The sequence below is a fragment of the Parasteatoda tepidariorum genome, chromosome 11, assembly GCF_982258835.1.
Source record: "Parasteatoda tepidariorum strain Cologne lab strain chromosome 11, Ptep-v5.0, whole genome shotgun sequence".
Lineage (NCBI taxonomy): Eukaryota > Metazoa > Arthropoda > Arachnida > Araneae > Theridiidae > Parasteatoda > Parasteatoda tepidariorum.
Genome location: NC_141765.1, coordinates 96,129,670 through 96,149,185, shown reverse-complemented (window position 1 = coordinate 96,149,185; position 19,516 = coordinate 96,129,670). Strand labels below are relative to the sequence as shown.

General features: G+C 27.4%; 1 long non-coding RNA gene across 1 annotated transcript; it reads left to right on the top strand.

The window, feature by feature from the left end:
* The first annotated feature begins 311 nt into the window (after window positions 1–311).
* On the top strand, window positions 312–8,304 carry LOC147801930 (uncharacterized). The gene is made up of 2 exons (XR_015430288.1): window positions 312–526; window positions 1,585–8,304. It is a non-coding gene; the product is annotated as an uncharacterized LOC147801930 (long non-coding RNA).
* Window positions 8,305–19,516: the final 11,212 nt, after the last annotated feature.

The window sequence follows — 19,516 nt, the reverse complement described above, 5'->3', positions numbered from 1 at the left end:
GCAATTACTGGACTGGCTTAACGACTGGGAGTCACGCAATTACTGGACTGGCTTAACGACTGGGAGTCACGCAATTACTGGACTGGCTTAACGACTGGGAGTCACGCAATTACTGGACTGGCTTAACGACTGGGAGTCACGCAATTACTGGACTGGCTTAACGACTGGGAGTCACGCAATTACTGGACTGGCTTAACGACTGGGAGTCACGCAATTACTGGACTGGCTTAACGACTGGGAGTCACGCAATTACTGGACTGGCTTAACGACTGGGAGTCACGCAATTACTGGACTGGCTTAACGACTGGGAGTCACGCAATTACTGGACTGGCTTAACGACTGGGTGTCACGCAATTACTGGACTGGCTTAACGACTGGGAGTCACGCAATTACTGGACTGGCTTAACGACTGGGAGTCACGCAATTACTGGACTGGCTTAACGACTGGGAGTCACGCAATCACAGGACTGGCTTACCGACTGGGAGTCACGCAATCACAGGACTGGCTTGAGAGCAGTTGCAATCAGTAAGAGTTATTTATTATCAGTATTAAGTTATTTATCAAATTTTCATTCATTGATGGAATCTTCTTTCACTTATGCCAAGTTGACTGAACCCTCTATATACTTTTTAGAATAACTGAAATAATTTGCCGAATCCGCATTTTTTAAATTTTTGATTGAGCTTTTTTCTTTACTATTCATGCATTTTTGAAATAGAAACTTGATTCAATTATGAAACTGGGTAAAATTGGTATATCTAAGTAAGCATCTTGAAGGGGTAGTAAGATTTTATTTCTAGAAATAAGTTATAAGAGATGTCAACAATATTTTTAGTTTTAATCAATCGTTGCTTTTCATTATGTAGTCTCTACCCCGTTCTAAAATAGACTTCGTACTTTTTTTTAAAAAAATTTGAAATTTTCTTAGCCCGGACTTTTTAAACATTTTTAGACTACTGTTTCTTAGTATTATTTACAGAAGTATACTTTTTGGAATTACAACTTCCAACGTAGAATATCCATAACCTGGATCATAATTTTATAGTTTATTTTGCAATCAATATTGATATTGGTTGGTAACTGAGCTTCCGTCAAAAGTTTTTTTAAAAAAATTAGGAAACTCTTCTTTTTCTGCGACTTCTGTTTGCTGGACTCGAATATTTGTCAACTATTTTACTTTGCTCTCACTCAACTGGACGACCCGGAGTAAGATTCGTTTTTGAGGGTAGAATTTTCATTTTTAAGTTTAGCAAATCAATCACAACCGATTCTTTATGCTATGATACCCATTTCATACATAGCATAAATATCTGGAGCATCTTTTTCAGCCTTGGTTAAAAGCAAAAAATTTGTCTAGAATGAAAATTTTTCTAATTTAGCAGTTTCCTTTTAATCTGAACAATTACACTTATTCCAACAGGTGCAACAAAACATAATAAAAAAAAACTAAATGATTTTTTGAATGTTAGAAATTAGAAAAAGAAAAAATAGCAGAAATTTATTTGACAACTCAAATTTGTGGCTTGGCATAAATAAATTGAACGCACTCATTTGTGTTCATAAATGTTCTTTCTTCCTTTTAGATATCAGTGGGTGCCTCCATCACTACTTTATTAGAATGTCTCCAACAATTATAGCAGTAGCTATGACAATAGTTTACAATCCTCCCAAGACAGTCCCCTTTTTCTATATCTGTAATGGGTTATTTCTTGTTCTCTCGAAATTAAATGTTTTGAAATACTTTAAAACTTAAAAATCATTGATAATCATTGTTGGAAATGAGTGATTTATGCAACACAATTTTTTATCATGTTATATTCAAAGTCTCCCTTGCTGTTTTGTGTTAAAACTTAGGTCGAAATTCTTTAAAATGTAATGTAAATTAATGTAAATCATTTAAAATGTAAATTAGGTCGAAATTCTTTAATTTACAAGCTTTGACGTTAGCCGCTCTTTTTAAGGTTTATCTTGAATGCAGTTTTTGTTACGACTTATTTTTCAAAATATTTTTAATTAAATTTATTTTTAATTTTTAATTTGAGGACAGATTATTGCATGATAAAATTATTAACATAAATAACTTTAGTAAGAGTAATTAGAAAACCAATGCTTTGATCCCCTAGTTTCTATTGAAATTTTTATACTATTAGAAATATAGAGGCTGAGATTTTTAATTCTGGTATTACACGTTACTCGTATTTTGTTTATCGCTAATAGGAAACTCTACGCAACAACGATAGAATGTTATACTTGTGAACTTTTAATGTTTTCAACAAATCTTCGAGTATTTTAAAGTTCTATTTTAAAGTTCTTAGTCCCTCAAAATTCTATTTAAAGAAAATTCCAACATCTTCAAATTGAACTGATAAATAACAAATTTACTGTATGTTTCAAAACTGCGATAGATTTTATGAGAAATGACTTTTCAAAGCAATGCAGTAAACTATATACCAATTCCACGTTCTAGGGATAATCAGTAATTGTAAATATACCAAATCTTTAATTTTACTGTCATAGTTTCGGATGTCATATGGTTTGTTACTGAATAGTCACCTGGTGTTGTATAGGTTTAAATATCATATTAGAAATTAAAACTTCGTTCTATTCCTGAAATAATTTAAAATAAAAGCTAATAAATAAATTTAATTAACAGCCATGCACTAACAAATACTTTTAGTAGTATACGCAAAATTTTTTCAAAGTATAATTATTTAAAAACTTTTTGCCTAAATAGATATCAATATTGTCCAGCTTCAAAAAATATCGTGTGTTAACATATGATCTTGGGATCCCGTTGAAATTTCTATCAAACTAAATATTTCAGGGAGTTTTTAAGAAATACTTGATTAGTTTTTAATACTATGAGAGAAGGTGCAAATTTTAGTCTTTTAAAAGAAAAATATCCCATACTGATAAACATGTTAGATTCATATCTACAAATCTATTTGTGACGGCTTTCACATGCTAATTAATATTAAAGTATTTTACCTTTTAAGGCATCATTACACAAAATTTGCTACGATTCATTTTTCGAAGAATTTTTGAAAATCTCATGCATGTGAATTATATTGGACAAAAATAAAAAGTATCTAGACATTATAATATTTATTTTTAAAAAAGGGACAAGAAACCGTTTGTGTTAACTGAAGTTGATGAAAGCTCCAAATTCTATTCATTCTACGCAGTGTAAAAATATACTTTATAATATCAGGACATAGTTTTTTTAAGTGGTAAACTGGATTGTATTTTTGACGAACTATTTTTTGAAGCAAACATTCTATGATCTTGTTCATTAAATATTCTTCGTTGCTAAAAAAGTTAATATTCATAAATCCAGTTAATTAAGTTTACTTTACATTAACCTGAATAGTATTTTCATTTAAAATAGAATAAATTAATAATTCGAACTGGGTGTCGTGTTACTCTTAGCATAGAAATTTTTAAAGCTCTACATCCGTATTCCTTTTCAATGAATTTTTATCTTACTTTTTATGAAACTTATTTATTAAATGGTATATATTAATAATTTTCGGTCTTAATGTTTCGTTTAAAGTGTACTTTACTTATTGCTTGCTTTCTGAGGATGAGGATGCATGCACACAAATATAAATAAAACAACCAATATAATTTTCATTATAATCAGTCCATAATTAAGCATTACATATGATACTCAACACCGCGTAATTTGATTTCTTAATTTCTGGAGGAAAAAATTTTCAGAGTTCTGAGAGAAATAAATTTTTCTGTTAATTATATTTTCAAAACAAAATATTATAAAATATATTGACAGGAATTTTTTAAAAGTAATATTGATAATATATTTTTGATTTTAATCAAAATCCAATTTAATGTGATCAATTTAAAAAAAGTCAAATAAGCGTTTCATTTTTAAAATTAAATTTTGTGAAGGAAAATTCAGGCTCATTTTTAAGATTGAATATTTGGGGAAAAAATATAATTTCCCCCAAATTTCCCTAAATTTTTAAATGAAATATTTTATATTATCTGATCTTAATACGCAAAACTTAATTTTTAAAGATTTTATATTTATTTATTTCAAAAGTAGTGTACTTGTATTTTTATTTACTAATATCGAAATCTGAAAATAGTTTAAGAGGATTTAATTTTAAAAAGTGGAATAAGTATTGCTATTTTATCGGGAATTGTAATTTGAGAAACTAGTTAATAATTCTTAAGATTAAGAAGAAAAGGTATAAGACTCAGTATTTTTTTTTTCAATATGGTATTCATGAAATCGAAATTATTTTTATTTACTTTGGAATATTTTATTTCTTTCGCATTGCTTGTGAAACATCGATACAATATTTTAGTACTTAATTTTATATTTGATAAGAAACTACCAAAACGGCGAGTAATAAAATGAATGTAAGTATTTTGGAAAACCAATTGTTACTGTAAGTATGTGGTTTTGATGCAGGTATTTTAAACTGGTATCAGCAACACTGTTACACTACTAAATGCTTTGACTTTTACTAAACACTAACATTAATACTAATAATCTAAACATCGAGAAGTATTTAGAAGTGTCAGTAAAGTTACATATCAGGGATCTACAACTATCAGAAATATCGGGCGTCTGGTCTCTATTGTTTCTAAAAAAAACTACAGCTGGCCCAGAATGTTACACCAAAGCAAAACGCATTTATGCTATTTTATATTTGAAAGCATTCTTGGCTCTTAAAAATCGATACTGATTCCTAGAAATTTTGTATTTTTGTAGATCCCAGGATATGAAACTAGTAAACTTAACTTGCGAAGAGCATATGTTATGAAATATTGTTACTATGTATCAAATATAAAATGATCTATGCAGTCCATGTAAGTAGTGCAAATGTTATGTTACAGTAAGTACTGTTTTAGATGCCAATCAAGCAATGCAAAAGAAATACTTATTCTAATGATGTAGTTTGTTAAAGTAACGAAATGTTTTAATATAAAACTTGATGAAATCTAATGTAATATGACTGAAGGGGTGAATATTGTTTTCAGATTATAAGAAATATTTATCGGAGTAATTTTTTATAAATGGAATAAAACATGGTATGAAATAGCCCGGGAATTTCATCTTGTGTTTAATTCCAGAAAATAAAATTTTCTCCATAAATTTAATTTTTACTTTGATTATATAATCATTAAATTTTGTTAATTTTGGCTAAAAGTAACTAAATTATTTAATTTTTGAATATTCAGTCTAGTTCCGCTTCTAGATGTTAATTTTAATGATTTTTTAACAAATTAAAGAATTTACCCCTTACTGATTTTACTTTAGAATTATTCCAATTTATTTTTCACGGTTTTATAGCTTTAACCTAGCTCATAACAAACTAGTTCCCAACGAAGCAAAATTACGTACTTGAAATCTGCTAGTTCATTTAATTCATCTACACAATAATCGAGATTTAAAATTTTAAAATTAAATATAGTAAATGTATCTAAACAAGTTGAACCAAATTTTAAATTCCGATGTCCGATAAGGAGGAATTTTTAATACGTATTGTGTTATAGGGGATTTTCAATCTAAGATCTGCAACATAGAGTTCGTTGAAAATATTACATTTATAACTTTTAACCAAACGCAAACCTTGTCCAACTTGAACCTTAGTCTGCAAAAGAATTTTTTGAAGCTAATTTTAGTTATTTTGAAATCTAAAATATTTAAGACAATCAAAATAGTTCTATTTTAATTCGGTAAAAAGATGATTATAATATCATAAAGTAGTAACAGTTAGTGACAAAAATTTCGATTACATTACTTTACACATTTCACCCTTATTTAAAATATGCTTTAAATTTTACCCAGATATAAATTTGTTAAGATTGGATTTTTGTCTATTGTAAATTCGTAACAGGTTTCAAAATGAACTCTCCTTACAAACTTCAGTTATCACATCAAGTATCTTTTGTCTAGATGTATGGATTATTTAAATGGTACTTAAATGTACGGCACAATAAAAGTATAAAGAGCGATTTTTTGCTCAAAATTTCTACTTTGTATCTCGTAATTTAAATTTGAGGGAAATCTTAAATTATCAAATACAATAAAGTTGTAATTCCTAATTTTTGTCCTATTTAAATTTTTATGCTTATTTGTTTTTCAGTCAAAATCTGTGTTAAATTATTTAAAAAAAAATTTAATGGAATGTTTTTTGAAATATCGTGCTTCCTTACCGAGACGAACTTCAGAAGTGAGTTTTCTAATTTAAATTAAGAAATACAGAAATCCGTTAGATATCTGCAGTACATTTTATCCCAATTTTTTATATAACTACTTTCAAATCTTAAGCCCATGTCCAAAATACTTAAGTTATAAGTATACTTTGCAAGGAAGTTACCAACTTAAATTTAAGAAATACATTTTCCCCCTATGTAGCAAAGGTGACAATTCGGTAATAACCCATTTGCTCTCAGAATTCTGAGAATTCTGAAACAATGAGGATACGTTCAAATATAATAATAAAAATGAAATGAAGGTTTTCAGATTTCTAATTTCCCGTTCATAAGCAAACTCAGTTTTTGCAATAAAATTTTTAAAGTCACTCTATATGACATTAAGTATTTACACAATTTTAAATATATCCTAACTTTTACTATACGATCAGGTTCCTAATAGAATACTGGCAAATATAACAGTTTGAATAATACTCTAGAAATGCGACGGGGAAATAATTGCGAACCCTAAGTTGTGGATAATTAAAAGTATTGTATTTTAATTTAAGGTATGTGCGGAATGCTTACTGGTAAGAACAGCACTACCGTTCCAGACAGAGGTAAATTAAAAATTTTATAAATAAAAAATTAACTGCGTATATTAAGTTCTATTGGCAATATATCCATTCCTCACCGTTTTTTATTACATAAAAAACCTTAAATATTCCATTATTTAAATTAAAGTCTAACTGAAACTAGTTTAGACTTACCGTCATTTTTTAAGTCCCTTTATAATGTTTCTTTGACATCTAATATTGCATTAAATAGTAAGACTAACGATTAAAATTGTATAAATCACAATTTTGCGGATTTTTATCGAATTTAAAATAAACGGACTTCATGCTTTAATTTGTTCTCAAATTGTATTTTCATTTTGTACAATGTATTGAAAACGCAGCCGAAATTTCACGTATTCATAACATAGATATTAAAATGCCAAAGTTCATGAACAGACGGCATTAAAAGAAGCAAAATTTTTAAGCGCATATTCAATGTAATAAAGTAAATTTTGTGAAACAAAATATTAGATTCGAAAATTTCCTGTAACAATTTACGAGAGTGTAATATGAATAATGAACGTTTTAAAAATTTTGAAATTTAATTCATTAAAATGCTGCTTTGAACTGGCATTCGACGGATGCTTTTTGTGCATTACGGGGACATCGATCTGCAACAGGAAAGTGTGCAGGTGTGGATCGGAAGTTTCGTAACGTCTGGGGGAGTGTTGGGCATGAAGTGGAGGTGGTAGACGGCCGTTCTGCTTTCTCTTCGTGTTTCACACTCATTCAGCCGTTTCGGAACTTTTCGATTTGTGCCTGCAAGTTTCTGCTGTGGAACAATGTTGTCGTACTGTGTCAAAAGTTTAACGTTAAATCTCAGTGATTGCAGCCTTTTCGATAGTAGAATATAAATTTAAGCTTATTAATTAATGCACACTGAGCAGTAATTTAGAATAACAAAATTGTGGCAGCAAACAATATAAAATTTATATAAAATATAAGTTTATTTAAAACTGGAAAAATTTTTTGTACAAAATTACATTGTGCTGGATGCAGTTTAGATAACTTTTTTCCAAATTAAAACCTGTATTTTGCAACTTTGGTATATTTTAAAGGCTTTTTTTCTTAAAAAAAAATTCCTAATTCAGTACTATAATTCATATAGTTTAGTTTTCTTTTTAAAGCAAATTTGTTGTAATTGTTTTTATATTTTACACATCTGTACTAGAACAAAACTGTTGGTATGCCATAATGTAACAAAATCTGTTAACTGCTATTAAGTTAAAAATAAGGATTCAAACAAACCATGACGAAAAGTTTAATCAAAATCATTTAATAAAAATGGGAGAAAGGTTTAATATTGAAGTTGTGGAAAAGTTTTATACTAGTTTCTTTACGAAAATTGCAGTTGGCAAATTTTGCATCCAGTTCTTTATTGTAAGACCAAAAAGATGTTGCATATTGTTGTATTTTGAAATTGCAGCATTAAATGTAATTGTATATTTGGCTTAAACCCAAAAATTAATGTATATTTTATGAATTTAGAATTTAATAAAATTTATTACTAAAGCGTAATGTTGTTTTTAGTTTTTGTCACTAAGAAATTTATCCTTCTTTAAATATAGTGTTCTGACTTATTGTCTTTTGCGTACATAAGTGATTGCTAGATGTCTTACTTTAATATTTTCAGAGAGAGCAAACATTAAATTTTAGCACTTGACTTGAATAAATTTAAGTGCATTTCTCTTAAGCTACTCTGATATTTTGACATAAGTGGAGAAATAAATGTTTTTATTTTTATTTTGTAGACCTAGAATAATTAATCAGAGTTAAGTTGTATAGTGTTAAGATAGTAGCATGACTTATTCAATCCCCAAAGCATAGCATAAATGAGTTTAGAGAAAATTAATTTTAAAAAGCATAGGAAATTCAATGAACAGTTATTCTGTTAATGAACTCTAAAAACTTTTGATTCAAAATTAAAATGCAATTATATTTAAAGTTTAAGTGAAGTAAAATTTTTGACTGAAGAAATATTAAAGGAAAATTTATTCATTTTGAAAGGAAGTGTTAATTCATAGTTAAACAAAGTTCGCATAAATTACTAACTAATGAAACATAAAATTTGATATCTGATTATGAATTATATTATTGAGAATCAGGTGGGTAACATTCTGAAACTTGAAAAATTTCAGAAAGTAAAGAAACATCGGAAACCATGGTTAATCAAAAACCGCTTTATTTACAGGTTTATTAGTCCTTTGATAGTCTCGTGATTGATTTCTTAGCTCAGCAATCAGCATATAAGATTCATCGAAAAATATATTTTACCTGTTAAGATAGTTCTTTGACCGCAATGTGAAGCATGAGCATGCATCGGAAGTAGTACTTCAATATATGAAACTCATGCACTTTTTGTACTATTTGGTTCATTGATTTGTGTAGTCTTATTCAATCCATCAGAAATTGTACAGAAACAATACGTCACTTGTTTAGGTCACATGCGTAATATCAGATTTTATGTTAACATAATATGTACACTTTTTAAATTTCTAAAGAAATACCTAAAGGATTATTCGTATACATTACAATTCAAAAATGTTTTGACTACTTTAAGATTTAATAATTATAAAAATGATTAATAATTATAAATTTTTTTAAATGAAGTTACCTTTAGATTAACGAATTCTAAGAATTTAGATAAAAATTTCTCCCGCATTAGCTAAATATGCCAAAAGTGAAATTAACATAAGGTTCAAACTTTGGACTGCCCTCTTGCCTAAACTATTGCTGTCATATTTTACAGATTGAGGCTAGCTAACATCCATATTTTGAGTCAGAATTTCGAGGAAATAATATATGTTTATTCAGAAAAAAAGTACATTTTGTGCCTTATTTCAAAATTTATTATATCATTAAAATATTGTCTCCAAAAATTAGCACAATTAATGTTTAACATTTGAATCCATTAAGATTGAGTCCCAGTTTTTGAAAAAACCGATAATTTAATGAAAAGTTACTCAGGGTGTTCGCTTTTTTTATTTTGCACATACCTTATCTCTGAAAATATTAAATCAAATTTCAAAAACTTTCTATTTCTTTTCCTTCATGTTTAGCTGCACATTTTTTATAAATTTTTATATTTAAAAAATATTGTTTATCAGCTGTAGTTTTTCTCTTTATTTTCAAGTTTAATTGTATTCCTTCAACAAAGCTGTACATAAAAATTTTGTAATATTTTAAAACTTAAAATAATTTTCAAAATATTATTTTGACTTTATTTAAAACCAGTTTAGTATAAACTGAAAAAGGTTGGTTAAAGTCAACTGGCTTATCAAGCTGATAAGATCTCATTGTTTCAGTAACTTTCAAATAATATTTATTTTAATAAGTGAATATTTCAATAACTTTTTAATTACTTGAATGGTAAAGCATTCTGCATTTTTATCTTTTCTTTAAATAAAAAGCATAGGATACAAATGGGAAAAAAATAGTTGTAATATTGAGTAGTGGAGTACACTATTGAAATGAAAATTAATAACCGGTTTTTATTCAATATATAAAACATATGATGATAATGCATCAGCTTAATGTATACAAAAAATTTCTTATTCTTTTTTGAAATCACAATTAATTAAAATAAAAACTTCTGAGAATAATATTAGATTATTTATGCGTAATTAAGATCCCGAAGACGATAAAATTTACTAGTTAAATCGTTTAGTAGTTTTAACTATCAGTTCATTTAAAAATTCGTCTGTAACAGTGCAAATGGTGAATTAACAGTTTTTTTCAAATTTAATTGGTTTAAAATCTTTTATTGGAGTGAGAGAAAGGCAACTTTTCTAACTGATTAGAATTTCATTTTCCGTAGTTTGCATTCGGTCTTTCACTTATTACAAGCATTTTGAAATGCTTGCGTTTAAGCCCCCAACGCGCTGCTGTCAGACCGACCGGCAAACACCAATCGTTTTGTTCTAGGCAACAGATTATGTAAACAAAACAAGCAAAATAAAACTGATTTTTTTTTCGTCCGGCTGCTTCTTAGACTATTTGTGAATTTGCGATAAAATTAGCATTCAATACAATATAATATTAAAGTATCTTGTGTTTTATAAAGTAATCGTTCTATCATTTATATACAAAACCCACTTTCTATTAATAATTTTCGTAGAAATGAAGTCAAAATGAAGCAACATATAACGGTACAATTATAATGTTAATTAATTATTAATTCAAAACTTTAACTGTTTTACATTCAACATATTAAATGAATATTTTTGATTAATTGTAATAAATAAAAAAGTGAAAATTATAATTTAAACACCAGGTTTTTTAAGTAAGCGAAAAAGAAAATAATTCGATTTTGTGACACATGAAACGTTGAACGCCCTTTTCTAAAGACGAAGAGTTAATCATCGTTTAAAGCACGAAATCTAGTTATTCTCGTTAAATAATAAATACTGTTGGTATTAAGAAAACATTTATAAATTAACGGAGAACTATCATAGGTTTCCCTACATTCTCAGAAATTTAAAAAAAAAGTGTTGATTATTAATTCTGTTTCTTGTACTGAATTTGAGCTTTTATCCATAAAAATTCGTTAAAGTTCGATAACTTGTTTTTACATGAATATTAACTAGAGACTTTATTTGAAAATATTTTTAGCGAAATTTTTAATACGTATTAGAAGACTTTACGGTAAAAAAAAAATAGGTTATATTTTGTAGTATTGAAAAGGAAGAAAAAAAGATAGTTTGTGGGTGAGATAATTTTTTTGAAAAATAAAGCACCAGAAATTTAAGAATTATTTTAATTCTGCTCTAAAATTGTAAAATAATCGTGATTAGCGTTGAAAGCCCTTCAAAGAATTAATTGAGAAATTTTGATTTCCACAACGGCGAAAAGAGTTATATAAATGGCGGTTATATTTATTTATTTTAAAATTCACTTTAATTTTTTTTTAGAAATTTGTTTTTATTCGTATTGATGTTGGTAATTACATTTAAAGAGCATCAAATTTCTTTTAATTGCTTAAGGCCTCTTAGGTTATAAATCCGGTCCTGTCCGCCTCAAATCTTATTTGCGTGATAGATTTTCGCGACATATGTGTTAACTATATAGTTTGACAAAGACAACATAAAGTTGTTTTAAAAATATTTCTTAACATAGATATATGTTTTTAGAAATGTTGACACCTATCCTTTGACTTGGTATTAATATCAAAATTCTCATTTGAACCAAAAAATTATGAGAAATTATTAAAATACCCGCCAAATATCCCTCTCAAACAAAGGTTTAAAAAAAATTAGAAAACTAAAAAGAGTAATTCCTATAACTGAAATAGACAATAGCATACATTAACTTAGGCTACACAGAATGTTTTTAACCCATCTAATATCATACTTGCTTTACGTCCCTTTTGGTTATAGGCATAGCTTTCTAATTATTATTAACAGACCCAGGGGGGAGGGGTCTTTTGCCGGATATTTTAATGCTTTTTTCTATAATTTTCAGGTCAACAGAAGAACTTTGATATTAATATAATTTCAAAAGATAAGTGTCGAAATTTGTAAGAAACTTATGTATGTGCTAAAATTATTTATAAAATAAATTTTAACAATTTTTTTTTATTTTGTCCTTGTCCTTCTATATAGTTTACAAAGGTGTCTCTAAGATCGATGATTATGCAAATATGATATAAAACGGGTTGAAAAATTCTGTGTATCTTTTAATTAATGCCTACTACTGTGATTTTCGGTTTTACCCATTGAATTTATTTCCTTTCTAATTATTAACTTACATTTTAATGATTTTTTTTGGATTTTTTTAGGTAATGAAAATATTTAACATTAAAATAAATTAAATGGATGAATGTCAAAATTTACAATATGCTAAAAATTATTCATAAAGCATTTTAAAACTTTTTTTATTTTGTCCATGTCACTCGATTTAGTTAAAGCAAGTGTCTCTTGAATCGATTATATGGCATATATGATATAAGCAAAAAACATTCCGTAAAACCATTTAATGTCTGCTACTGTCAATTACGAATATAACCACTCTAGCAATTTTTTATAATTTTTTGTTTCAAATGAGAACTTTGATAATAATATCAAGTCAAAGGATAGGTGTCAAAATTCTAAAAACACATGCTTATGCTTAAAAATATTTTTAAAAATTATTATTTTTTATTATTATTAAAAATTATTGAAATTTTTAAAAGTTGTTATTTTTTGTCCATGTCATTCTATATAGTTAGCACAGGTGTCGCTGGAATCGATTTTTATGCAAATATGATATGAGCCGAGTTAAAAGCATTCGGCATTTAATGTCTGTTACTGTCTACTTCGAATGTAGCCCCTACTCTTTTTTTTTTTGCTTTACTTTTTTTTCACTTGCGCTTGAGTGAAATATTTAGTGAACATTTTAATAATTTTTTTATAATTTTTTGGTTCGGATGAGAACTTTGATATTATTATTAAGTCAAAGGATAGGTGTCAAAATTTCTAAAAACATATACATATGGTGAAATATATCCATAAAACATTTTTAAAAACTATTTATTTTGTCCTTGTCTCTCTATGTAGATAGCACATGCGTCTCTAGAATCGATTATAAGGCAAATCCGATATGAAACGGGTAAAAAACATTCTGTGCAGCCTGCATTTAATGCCTTTCTATTGTCTACTTCGAAAATAGTAGCTGTTCTTTTCTTGTTTTCTAATTTGTTTTTTTCATATCTGCTTTTGAGAAAGACATTTAGTGGACACTTTAATAATTTTTTATAATTTTTTGGTTCAGATGAGAACTTTGATTTTAGTATCAAGTCAAAGGATAGGTGTCAAAATTTCTAAAAACATATACATATGGTGAAATATATCCATAAAACATTTTTAAAAACTATTTGTTTTGTCCATGTCTCTCTATGTAGTTAGCACATGAGTCTCTAGAATCGATTATAAGGCAAATCCGATATGAAACGGGTAAGAAACATTCTGTGTAGCCTGCATTTAATGCCTTCTACAGTCTACTTCGAAAATAGTAACTGTTCTTTTCTTGTTTTTTAATTTGTTTTTTTCATATCTGCTTTTGAGAAAGACATTTAGTGGACACTTTAATAATTTTTTATAATTTTTTGGTTCAGATGAGAACTTTGATTTTAATATCAAGTCAAAGGATAGGTGTCAAAATTTTTAAAAACATATACATATGGTGAAATATATCCATAAAACATTTTTAAAAACTATTTGTTTTGTCCATGTCTCTCTATGTAGTTAGCACATGCGTCTCTAGAATCGATTATAAGGCAAATCCGATATGAAACGGGTAAAAAACATTCTGTGTAGCCTGCATTTAATGCCTTCTACAGTCTACTTCGAAAATAGTAACTGTTCTTTTCTTGTTTTTTAATTTGTTTTTTTCATATCTGCTTTTGAGAAAGACATTTAGTGGACACTTTAATAATTTTTTATAATTTTTTGGTTCAGATGAGAAGTTTGATTTTAATATCAAGTGAAAGGATAGGTGTCAAAATTTCTAAAAATATATACATATGCTAAAAAAATGTTTAAAAACGATTTTTAAGACTCTTTTGTTTTGTCCATGTCTCGTTACATAATTAGCACATTATTCGCTAGACTCGATTATAACGCAAATATGACACATGAGACGAGTTAAAAACATTCTGGCCTGCATTTAATGTCTTCTACTGTCTACTTCGAATATAGTAACTGTTGTTTTTTTGTTTTTTAATTGGTTTTTTTCATATCTGCTTTTGAGAAAGACATTTAGTGGACACTTTAATAATTTTTTATAATTTTTTGGTTCAGATGAGAACTTTGATTTTAATATCAAGTCAAAGGATAGGTGTCAAAATTTCTAAAAACATATACATATGGTGAAATATATCCATAAAACATTTTTAAAAACTATTTGTTTTGTCCATGTCTATGTAGTTAACACATGCGTCTCTAGAATCGATCATAAGGCAAATCCGATATGAAACGGGTAAAAAACATTCTGTGTAGCCTGCATTTAATGCCTTCTACTGTCTATTTCGAAAAAAGTAACTGTTCTTTTTTTGTTTTTTAATTTGTTTTTTTTTTTCATATCTGCTTTTGAGAAAGACATTTAGTGGACACTTTAATAATTTTTTATAATTTTTTGGTTCAGATGAGAAGTTTGATTTTAATATCAAGTGAAAGGATAGGTGTCAAAATTTCTAAAAATATATACATATGCTAAAAAAATGTTTAAAAACGATTTTTAAGATTTTTTTGTTTTGTCCATGTCTCGTTACATAATTAGCTCATTATTCGCTAGAATCGATTATAAGGCAAATATGACACATGAGACGAGTTAAAAACATTCTGGCCTGCATTTAATGTCTTCTACTGTCTACTTCGAATATAGTAACTGCTCTTTTTTTGTTTTTTAACTTTAATAACTGCATTTTAGGGAGACATTTGGTGGACACTCTAGCAATTTTTTATAATTTTTTGGTTCAAATGAGAACTTTTATATTAATATCAAGTCAAGTTCTTAACTTAAAACAGCTAAATTTATGCATGAAATTTTAACTGTATTTATTTGCTGTATAAAATTACAACTGTAAAGTAATTTTAAATAGGTTCGTTAAATATCGCCATAAATTTCGCTCAATAGAAAATTCACTTCGCTATTTGGGAGTTATTTTACGAAGAAGTTTCAAAAATGTTCTTAGTCCCTCGAAAAAAATCGCAAAATAGAAGTTCGTTAAATAGAAGTTCGACTGTATTTCGATAAAAAAAATTTTAATAAAATATTTAGGTAATAGATAAATAATTAGGTAATAGATTCGTAAATCCTGAAGACTTTGGTTCACTTTTTGTTTCTTTTCCCAGGGTGCACCTTTTTATTGTTCGTAGCTCAAAGAAGTGGTTCATCGTTAAAACAATCCTATGTGCAAAACCCGTCTTCTGTTCGGAAATTTCTTGAAATATATGGGTGTACTCAAATTTTGACTGTATAAATTTGATAAAAACTCTCTTTCTCTCTTACTGATATGGTTTTCAGAAAATAAGTAAATAAGAATTTTTTTTTGAGAAATATATTTTCATATTACGTTACTTTACGTAATAACGTAGCGTTTAGTTACAGTTACGTTTACATAACTGTCATTAAGATTCAGAATCAAAGTTATAAAAAATAGGATCGCAACGGACAGGATCGACAATCTTGAGTGAAACAGGAACTATGATTAAATCAAACATGCTATCATAACAACAATATTGTGATGATTAAAGTTGAATGCTTTAAAAAATTCGATGGCATTATTTATTATGTTTACACTAATACACGCATTTGTATTACGGCATTTATATTATTATACGAAGAATAATATTTTATTTATTGGATGTGATATTTTTACAAATACAAAAAATAAAAAATTTGTACAATTTTATTTTTTTAGCTCTGTTACTTTATGTACCGACTTGCTCTCAATGCATTTAAATGATAGTGATTTATTTTTATAATGAAACTGAAATATTAATTTAATGGTTGAATAGAGTAGAAACTACAATTCCGTTTCAAAATAGAAACATAGTTAGTTCGTTGAAACTTTTTTTGTATGGGTTGAAGCAGCATAACTGCTTTGATGAAAATTGTCTAACATATTGAGCAACGCATATTGTTGATAGTTATTTATATCCCTTTTTTAAAGAATATAAATGAAGTAATTCAGTGACAAAAACGATAATTTTGAAGACTCTGTATTATCGATGTAAATTCGTGGGAATATTATTTAATAACATTTTAATTATCTTCTTTTTGATAGTAAATTTCTTTTTTTTAAAAAAAAATTAGTAATAATCTAGTTTGGATGCATTCTTTTTTAATAATATTTTTTTGTATCAAATATGCCTTTGTCCAAATATGCCTTTGTATCAAATATGTCTCATGATACGGTCTTAGAAGAACGGAATGTCATAATTTTTTTTCCTTTCTACAGTTACTGAAAAAAAAACCCGCAAGAAAATCAAAATTGACCGAATTTTTGTCTAAAAATACAGTTTTGAGTCAAACTTTATAAAAATGCTTGTTTATTACTTGTTATTGAATCATAAATATCATTTCATAATAAACTTTAATTAATAATTAACTTAATACCGAATAAATAAAAAAAAAAAACGTTTCAGGCAAGCGGGCTCGAGTCATTTGGTTAACAGTTGTTCTCGACTAGTTTCCCGTTGCTCGGGTGTTTTTTAAGGAACGGACTAGAGCAGTGTGTTCTCAACTAGCTGCTCTCTTTCTGCAAAGTGTCAACCAGTGTTAAAGAGTGAATAGAAAGGCGTGAAATATCCTCAGTGGTAGACGGATCATGAGTCCCCTTGTCGTCAGACTAACCGTGGTAGGTTCTCGTGGTTTTCTTCCCCATATAACGCAAATGCGGTTTAATTCAATTAAAAAAGCTTCCACGAAGGCAAAGTTTCTCCCAATGCTTGATCATGGACTTCTCCTGTCTTCTATATTGGGTTCAAAATTACAAGGCTACAGCATTGAACATTGGTAACTGTAAACTCAAAATTGGGTCAGCTGTTCAACGACGGTTATAAAATGAAATAAAATGTTGACAGTGGTTTACTGAGCTGAAATTAATTAATTAGCCTATTTAACTTTGATCCCAGGGTATTCCATGGGAGAGAGTCACTCAATTGTTTCATTTGACTTTTGAAATTTCAATTGTAGACGGACACAATTACAGTAAATATTTAAAAAAAATCCTAATGAATTCAGAATCCCTCAAAACCACCAGAAAACATTTCATTACTTTTCAAAGAGTGCTAATTATTAAATTATTTTAGAGCAAAAAACTTTTACTTTCGTTTCATCTGAAACGGGCAGTCACGTGATTTTTCTCGAACTGACGTCAATTGTGTCCATCTTCCCTTCGTTTACAATTGCAGTGCTGTGAAAGCCATTACGTTTCTGCCTTCGTTTGAATTTTAGTAATTAAATCCAACAATTTTAGATAGTAAATAACTATGTGAGAACGCAGATGATTATAATAAATTGTGCCCTAATATAGCTTAATTAAAATATGGCTAAAATAACTCATTTTTTAAAAAAAATTTCTAGTAATAACATCATATAATAATTTATATGGTACTCATTGAAACATTGTTAATAAGTTATGATTCTGAATATTAAAGATTTCTTAGTTCATTAAAAAAGGGGTTAGAATGAGTTCTGGATGCCTGATATTACTTTTTAAAACGATGCGTTATAAATACAAAGTAATTTTGTTCTTTCATTTTTTTTTACCCTATTAATCTTAGTTTTGAGGTAACTTTCTAATTATTTACATGTTAAGTGAAAAAAATTTTGAATAATTTTTTTTATTGAACAGTTTTAGATTTTAAAAATGTGAAAAAACTTAAGTTATTTATTCTAGCTTAAATTTAATGCAGGGAATTATCTCCAGTATAACAGAAATCTTTTAAAAAAATTGTGATACCAGCAAAACTTTTCATTCATTGTTTAAAAAAAATTAAGTTATACGAAAAAGAAATTAAATAATATATTCCAGTAGACTTTATTAACTTTATTTTAATCGTGTTTATATATGTAATAAGAGTATTGAAATCAAGCATATGCATTTATTTAGTTTTACATTAAACAAACAGGAATTAAATTTCATAAATATATATTAAGATAAATTTTCACCTGGCAAAATTCCTATTTACTCAAAGAATAAAAATTGTAAAATAAGATATTAACGTATATATTAACTATGTATTTAATTATTTAATAAATGAAAAATGATTATTTTTGGGTTTAATTCTTATGTTATAGTGAAACAAAAACGTCTAGCTTAATAATATTCGCTTAAGTTATGGAACTAAATTAAATTACATTAATAGAAATTTTAAGTATGAACACATAAATTGGGACGATAATGATAGGCATATATATTTTAATGGACTAGATTACTGAAAGTATTGATTCGTTTTTGGCAATACCAAAAGCGTAACCAGAGATTCTCTTTCCCTATTTTATTCGAATTTTTTAAAATGTATACTGCATAAATTTTACTATTTTAGAATTTTTCTTTGCAAACACTGACTAATAGTTTGCAGAAATAAAGAGAGAAATTAACCATAACCATATATGGTAAATACTATATTGCAGAAAGAAGAATAAAATTTAAAAGTAAAAATGATTTTAATTACAGCGAAATTCCTGTTTACTTAAAGAATAACATTAATGTGTATTTAAATATTTAATAGATAGCAAAAGAAATCAAAATTAAACCATTAGTAAATATTTGCTTAAAAAGAAAATCCTTCAACTAATATAACGATGATGTATATGATATTGTTACGATGATGGATAGATATTTTTCAATGAACTTGATTTATGAAAACACTGATTTTTTTAAATGCAATATCGAATAATATAATCACCCACCCTTTATCTAAATGTATACTATTTTTATCCAATCTACGATTGATTTTGAATAAGTAATTAGGCTGTAAACGAGCATATTACTTTAACTTAAAAATAAGGGGAATAAAATAATATTTTCTATGAACTTGAACACCACTGATTTTAGCTGAAAAGAAATGTTGATTCGCTGTGAAAAGTTGAATAATCATTTCTTCAGCTATTTTAGTGATAAATAAACAGTTTTAAAAACCTTGCTTCCATTTTATACACACTTTCAAAGAAGTAAATTTAATTTACAAAAATTTTGCTTGTAATATACAAAGGATATTCCTACCATATAAGTGATATAAAAACT